We start from the raw sequence: 7,186 nt of genomic DNA on the forward strand, positions 1-7,186 counted from the left end.
CACAGTTATTGAGTGCTTACTGTTTGCAGAGCACTGTACTAAGTGTTTGGGAGAGTACAATACAACAATAAACAGACACATTCCCTGCCCACAACAGCTAGAGTCAGCCTACAGTCTGTGTAACCTAGGGCGAGATTCATCTGTTAAAAGGGGATTCAATACCTGTTCTCCCTTCTCATCAAACTGTGACCTATGTGAGTCAGGAACTATGTCCCTTCTGCTTATATTGTATCTACCCCAATACTAGGCACATACTAAGTACTCAAAAAATTTCCCAATTCTTATTAAGTGAGTGAGCAACCCTACTTTGTCATTTCAGTCCTGTCTGCTTAGATCTTGATCCCCTCTCATCTCAGCAATGCCCTGCAATCCCATGATTGAGCAGATCTCTTCAAAGACTACAGTTCCTATGTACAGCATAAATTTGAACATTTTCATTATTTGGCTCATTCAATTTGAAATACCTTTCTTTCTCTAGGCAGTGTCTATTTTATATTTTAGTCCAAAAGGATAAATGCCATGTTTAACATAAAATGCTTCCCCCTCTAATCGCTTTGACCCAGGCTCATTCTTTGACCTTGCTGTCGCTCAATTTCAAAGCTGGACTCTCCTACATCCCTTTTCTCTGCTCATCCAGTTTTTATAGGTTAAAATGTTAGAAATATATCAATCGAGAACTTCATATTTCGCTCAGTATGTGGTTACAGGAAATTAAACACTTGGCCTTCAGGCAAATTCTATTAAAGCAAGTACACTTGACACCTAATTCTTCTCTTACAGTGACTCAATCAATAGCATTAACGGAACACTTACTCTGTGCAGAGCAATATACTGAGCATTTAGGGATGGTTGACGGGGGCCAGAGATGTAGCCCGCCCATATTCTAGAGGAGCTGATTCTTTAACAGATTCTTTTACAGTGCAAGACCTTCTGAAAAAGCAGACTGAGGATGTGCTTTCTTGAAACACCTGGAAAGCTTTAGGTGACTTAGAAACACTCAAACCTGAAGTCTTTTGGTATCACATCATGATAGAGGTGAACCCTTCATTACATAACTATCTCTGACAACTGGCTAGACTGTAGGCCAGAACTATACATTGAAATTAGCCATGCTTACAGTCTTCGATTTCAACTTTTCATCTAGCACACTAGGTTGCACTTTGAATTGCTACTATGAATTGCTTGGATGCACTGCCATATAGTAACACTTCTAAGAGGTACTGAAATTACAATTAAGTTTAAAAACTCAAATTTGAGAAAAATTACCTCATTTGTAAAATGGGGGTTAAGACTGTGAGTCCCATGTGGCACATGGATTGAGGCCAACCTGAATACCTTGTATCTACCCGAGTGCTTAATACAGTGCCTAGCATATCTAAAGTGCTTAATAAATAACTCTTTTTTTTTTTCAAAAAAAGGCAAACTCATTTTTCCTCTAGTCAAAAATGGGGTGGGTAGTAAATGAAATGGGATAAAGGGAATATTATTGCATGATAACCTCCTTGTTCATTTCTCCTTTGCAAATTGGAGATAACTTACTTTGTGAGTCATGTGGGGCAGGGGCCTGTTCCAGACCTATCTAGGAGAAAGAGTTCCAGCTTGGGAGTCAGAAGGACCTGGGCACTAATCCAGATTCCCCAACCTGTCTGCTGTGTGACCCTGGTCAAGTCACTTAACTTCTCTGTGCCTCAGTTATCTCAAGTAAAATAGGGATTAAGACTGTGAGCCCCACGTGGGACAGAGAATACGTCTAACCTCAGTACCATGTGGGTAGAGGCTTGCTACCACCACTTGACACATGGTGCCTTTGGAAGCAGTGTGACCTAGTGGATAAAGCACAGGCCTAGGAGTCATAAAATCATGGGTTCTAATCCTGGCTCTGCCACTTGTCTGCTATGTGACCTTGAGTATGTCATTTCACTTCTCTGGGCCTCAGTTCCCTCATCTGTAAATTGGGGATTAAGACTCTGAATCCTTTGTGGGACAGGGACTGTGTCCAACCTCATTATCTTGTATCTAACCCAGAACTTTCTTTGGCATATAGTAAGCACTCAAGTACCATAATTACTATTATTATTATTACTACTACTACTACTACTAATAATAATAAATTGGTGGGACTGGGCTTAAATGTCCTTCCAAGCAGGCTCAGCTTTCTCTAGTTGAGCACCAAGAGTGTACTTTTCTGTTGCTGTCCTTTGTGGGGGGGAGTTGTGTTTGTTTTGGCCATAAATAGGAAAAAAACCCACTCCCAACTCACCATAAGCCAATCTGAATCTGTGCTGAGTGACAGCTTACCAAATGGGTGAGGGCCCAGAGGCACCTGCTGCTGTTGAGGACTCACATAGGTGTTCTAAAACCAGAGGTGGCACCTGTTCTCCCTATCAGCTATCCTGCAGAGTATGCCTCTTGGCGCAGGGGGGTTGGGCAAGAGAGTGTGGATGGCACAGTGCAAACCATCTCCACAAAGCCTTTTTGATCTCCTCTAAGAGGCCTTCACTGACTTAGCCCTATTTTCCTTTGCTTCCACTCCCTTCTGTGCCACCCTGACTTGCTCCCTTTATTCATCCTCCCTCCCAGTCCACAGCCCTTGTAATATATATATATATATATCTTTCATTTATTCATTTATATTAATGCCTCTCCCTCTAGACTGTGAGCTCGTTGTGGGAGCGAATGTGTCTGTTACATTGTTATATTGTACTCTCCCAAGCACTTAATACAGTGCTCTGCATGCAGTAAGTACTCAGTAAATACAAACAACTGTCTGACAGACTCAAGTCACAGCCAGCAGGCAGTAGAATACATACTTTCCCCCTCCTTATGCTCAGTGCCTGAGCAATGCTCATGAAATAGCCAAGGGCCAGAACAGATACCCAATCATAATTAATAGTAAAAATAATAATAATGTTAGTATTTGTTAAGCACTTACTATGTGCCAAGCACCGGGGTAGATATAAGGTAATCAGGTTGTCCCACGTGGGGCTCACAGTCTTCATCCCCATTTTACAGATGAGGTAACTGAGGCCCAGAGAAGTGAAGTGACTTGCCTAAGGTCACACAGCTGACAAGTGACAGAGGCAGAATTAGAACCCATGACCTCTGACTCCCAAACCCGTGCTCTTTCCACTAAGCCACACTACTTCTCTAATTACAGTCACAATGTGAAAAGGTGCAAGAGATTCTCTCAACACAAATGGATAACACCGCACCATCTTCAGTAACTCCCTTGTATGCGAGAACAGCCACCAAGGATTTTAAGATTATCTAATGCAGGCAGAGAATGTATCTGCTATATTATTACATTGTATTTTCCCACATGCTTAGTACAGTGCTCTGCACACAGTAAGCACTCAAAAAATATGATTGCTTGACCAACTAATGCAAGCCTAGAAGGCTCAATAAGCATACCAAGATGAAAACTATCTTCTAAGTGAAATCAAGTACACCTCTCTTCCTCATGAAGAGGTGTAATTAGCAATTATGCACGAAGTAATTCATGTTAATAGTTCCTGTTCCGGCAGCAGAATGTCAATAAATCCTTTCTATGAGGGAAAAGCCAATCAATCATTACTTAATTCTGAATCGATTCATTAATCCAGGAGAGCCGGCAGGAGGGTGGGGGGAGCGTAAAAAAAAAAGAACTTAAACAAGGTTGGCCTGGACAACAGGTAGCCACATTCTCCTTGGGTCCACTGCCAATAATAGCTAGTATGGTGCTGTAGGTCCTGATTTTGTATCCTTCCCAGCAGCTCTTGCTCCAAAGAGGAAGAAAGGGGAAGGAAGTTCACACAAGGTCTTGCTGGTATACAGAACCGTGGTTGACAGCTTCAGACACGGAATCAGCGATGGCCAATTCCAGGTAGGTACTGGAGTACAGGAGACATGTTAGAGCTCTGTAACAATCAATCAGTGCACTTTGTGCTTCTAACAGAGAAGCAATATGGTCAAATGGGAAGACCAAGGACCTGTGAGTCAGATGACCTGGGTTCTAAATTCAGCTCTGCTACTTGTCTGCTTGTGACCTTGGGCAAGGACTTCACTTCCCTGTGGTTCAATTACCTCGGGTAAAATGGGAACTGTGAGCCCCAACAAGGACTGTTGTTCAACCTGATTAGCTTGTACTTACTCCAGTGCTTAGTACAGTGCCTGGCACAGAGTCAGGGCTTAACAAATGCCATTTTAAGAAATAACACCAAACCAATGCTCATAAGCCATATCTCTGCAGGGCAAAAGTAATGTACATCCCTTTAAATTTCTTAAATATATTTACTCACTGCCTCCCTATGAAGACATGAGTTGCACAGTCTTACTAGTGTCTCTCCTTTTGTCCTACAATTATGAAAATGAGATCAGAACCTAGGGTCCTAATCACCCATTTTTTCATTGCAAGCCTTTTAAATGAAGTGCCTTGAAAAATAAAAACCTCCCAGTTTGCATGAAATGAGGAAATGCTTCCACGAAGGTAATGACATTTATTTTCTCTGTGAATAATGGTCAATAGATGCATTCTATACCCTTGATCTGCATACCCAATGATTACTTCATTTACATAGAGAGGAATCCACACAATTTTTAACAATTGAAAGTTGTTTTTTTTAAACCAGAGTGGGTGGGTGTTTTAAAATGACAGCTCAACATAAATACTCTAGAGAGAACATTTCTAGGAGGTAGTAGCTTCCCTGAGTAAAAGTGGCTTTAAATTGGGTTTCATTTATAAAAGAAGAGACAATCAGGCTAGTTGGAATCACATTTGCATTTGTTGAGAAAAGTGACCAGAGAGAAGCTGTGGGGGGGGGGGAAAAAACAGGACTGTTGAATATATAAGCCTGAAAATAACACATCCAACAAAGTGCATATTTTCTGGGAGGATAATGGGATTCATTTAGTACTTAAGCTTGTTCACATAAATGACCGCATAAAAAGATTTCCTTTGTGTTCAAACCCTATACCACTGATAGGGAGACAGATTCCTTCCGATTGTGCCTTCTGCACTTGGGTATAGAGATGATTCTTGGGGGACTTGTATCTATTTTCCAGTCTGCTTCATGATTTCTTGGCCCTGACTTTTTTGGTGATTTCAAGACCATCAGTCCAGTGCGTCTGCTGGTGTTACAAAACCATGAATTACTGGTAGACTGTAGGCTCGATGAGGGAGGGGAACATATCTACCAACTCCATTACATTGTACTCCTCCAAGCACATAGTACAACGCTTTACACACAGGAAGCACTCAATAAATACCATTGTTCGATTGATACATGACACTGAGACAGCGTTTCACAATATTGGAAATTGCTGACATCTTTCCCCACGTATGCCCAATTTCAGGTCACCATCTAACAGCTATTGGCTCCAGTCTATTGGTTATGGTAATGATATTTCATTCATTCAATCATATTTATTGAGCACCTACTATATGCAGAGCACTCTAAGTGCTTGGGAGAGTACCATATAACAATAAACAGACATATTCCCTGCCCACAATAAGCTTACAGTCTGGAGGGCGCTTACAGTATGTCAAGCACTGTATTAAGCTTTGGGATAGATATAAGATAATCAGGTTAGAGAGGTTAGTCCCTGCCCCTCATTAGGTTCACAGTTTAAGAGGAAGAACAGATGTTGAATCACCATTTTACAAATGAGGAAAATGGGGTCCAGAGAAATAAAATGACTTGGCCAAGAACACCCAGCCGGCAAGCAGCCGAATCAGGATTAGAACCTAGGTTCTCTGAGTCACAAGCCAGTACTCTTTCCTCCAGGCCACTCTGCTTCATGGGATACTGTGAAAACATAATAATAATACTTGTTAAGTGCTTACTATGTGCTAAGCACTGTTCTAAGCATTAGAGTAGATATAAATCAATCAGATTTGATGCAGTGCCTGTCCCTTATGGGGCTCATGGTCTCAAACCCCAATTTAAAGATAAGGCAACTGAGGCACAGAGCACTGAAGTGATTTTCCCCAGGTCACACAGCAGACAAGTGGCAGAGTGGGGATTAGAATGCAGATCCTTCTGACTAGGCCTTGATGCTTCTCAGACATATCCCAGAGCAAAGTTTCATTATGATGAGAACTGCTTCAGTGCTGTTGAATCTACTGAGGATCCTCCTTGTTGGTCAACTTGTCTTCCTTTAGATGGTGAGAGAAGCTCACGTGGGATGCTGGCTTTAGCCCATTGGGCTGCTTTAGCCCAGTCACTTGATCACTCTGGGCCTCAGTTTCCTCCTCCGTAAAATAGGGATAATGAAGTCTGCCTCCCCCTACCTCGCAGGGGTGTTAGGAGGACAAACCCAGTTGATTTACAGGAGAGTGCTTTGCAAAGTCCAGGGCATTCAACCAAATGGTGCCTGTTGGGTAATGGCAGCTGCAACCCCTGGGTTAGGACCAGGTCTATCAGCCACATCAAAGTTGGCGGCCTCCACAGCTCCAATGAGCAGAAGTTTCATACGAAGCTTGAAATCCTGTTTGTTACTCTCTACAATAACATATACAGATTGGACTAACTGCTTTAGTTTTCTGTATCGTGGCCTACAGTTGGCCTGTGGGCAAGCTAGACTTGATTTGGCCAATGAAACCATTTGTGGACAGTGAGTCTCAGGGGCACGTTGGCATAACATCCTGATAAGGCTGAGTACGAGGTTGAAGTTACTTGCCCAAAGTCAACTAGCAGACCAGTGGAAGAGCTGGGTTTAGAAACCAAAGATTCTCAATTCCCAGTCTGTGCAGTTTTTTATTAGATTTCAGTAATCTCCCAATCATTTAGTCATCTTCCTTGACTGAAAACTTCAAATCCCGGTGCTTTACCAGTTTCCATTACCAGTCAAAATCTATAAGCCATGGAGTATCAGAAATGAATGCAGTGCGTCGGAATAGAGACTGTTCACAAGATTCCTAGAACGCCAAAGCTCCTTTGCAGATGTAGTGGGAAACAGACAAAAATAGAAATAGCAAAATGCTTTCTCTAAGCCAGCCTTGAGATGGTTACCTCCACCTCGAGTCAGCACAACACTTGTAAGGACAGAGGAGGTATTGAAGCAGGCTGAATTTCCGGAGATTCCCCCTTAACTGAGTTAGCAAGAGAAGACAAGGGTCACTAGGCCAGGGACAGGGAAGAAATAGGACACATTGAGAATGAAAGGAAGGGGTTGACCTGGTACAGTGGGAGATATAGGACCACATTCC

This window comes from Tachyglossus aculeatus, chromosome X3, assembly GCF_015852505.1.
Source record: "Tachyglossus aculeatus isolate mTacAcu1 chromosome X3, mTacAcu1.pri, whole genome shotgun sequence".
NCBI classification, from domain to species: Eukaryota; Metazoa; Chordata; class Mammalia; order Monotremata; family Tachyglossidae; genus Tachyglossus; species Tachyglossus aculeatus.